This window comes from Trichechus manatus, unplaced genomic scaffold (genome assembly GCF_000243295.1).
Source record: "Trichechus manatus latirostris isolate Lorelei unplaced genomic scaffold, TriManLat1.0 scaffold00200, whole genome shotgun sequence".
Lineage (NCBI taxonomy): Eukaryota > Metazoa > Chordata > Mammalia > Sirenia > Trichechidae > Trichechus > Trichechus manatus.
The window spans coordinates 728,342-729,347 of NW_004444136.1; the positions used below are offsets into that span (position 1 = coordinate 728,342).

General features: G+C 40.7%; 1 protein-coding gene across 1 annotated transcript in view; it reads right to left on the minus strand.

Annotated features, from left to right (window-relative positions):
• The window catches only part of LOC101346265 (WASH complex subunit 2A), a 69,494-nt gene that overhangs the window by 60,313 nt on the left and 8,175 nt on the right, over positions 1 to 1,006 (minus strand). The window lies entirely within an intron of this gene.

Sequence of the window (1,006 nt, forward strand, 5' to 3'; positions counted from 1 at the left end):
GTAAACCATGCACATATTCAGAGTTCTCCCACCTTCCTATCTTTAAATAACAATGGAATCCTACTAGTCACATTCCTCGGCACTGCTTTTTCACTTCCTGTTCTCCTGAACAGCTTCCTAGGTCAATGCAAAAAGATTTGACTCACTGCTTGTAATATCTGCATAGCATTCTATGGCAGAAAGTCTACCAGGGTTAATTCAACAGTTTACAATTGGTGTCAAAAGGAAAAACTAATCAACTAGTCAAATTAATCCACAGGGTTTACTAAGTGAGACAGCAGTTGGAGCACAGAGAGTGTCTAAAACTGAAAGTGCTGAGGAAGGAGTTCACTCTAGCAGCCCAAGTACAGGGTTCCTAAAGGCAGTTAGGGGGTGTCCAGCCGGGAAGTTGAATGATTGGGTCTTAGGTATATCCTTAATTGGCGGGAGGATTTTACAAAGTAGCAGTCTTTCCATCACTGGTTTCGTGGGTATACTTGTCTGGTGGGAATTGTTTGTGGCTGGTATGGTGACTCAGAAACATCCTTCAGTGTCAAGTTCTTTTTCTGGGAAAGACCTATTGTTCTGTCAAGGTCTGTACCTGGCACTAATGGCCATTTTGATTTATTGGTCTTGGAAAGGTCCAGACTTGACATAGAAGGTCATTTTGTTTTTTACTTAACAGAAACTTGTATACCAATGTTCACTATGGCACTGTTCACTCTAGCCAAAAGATGGAAACAACCTAAATGTCCATCAACAGATGAATAGGTAAACAAAACGTAGTACATATACTCAGTGGAATACGACTCAGCCATAAAGAGAAATGAAATCTTGTACATGCTACCACATGGATGAACCTTGAAAATATGCTGAGTGAAATAAGTTAGTCACAAAAGGGGAAATATGATATGATCCCACTAATATGAAATAGGCAAATGCATACAGACCAAAGTTTACTAGCGGCTACTGGGGAAAGGAGGAGTCCTTGCTTAGGGGGTACTGAGTACTGAGTTTCTGTTAATGG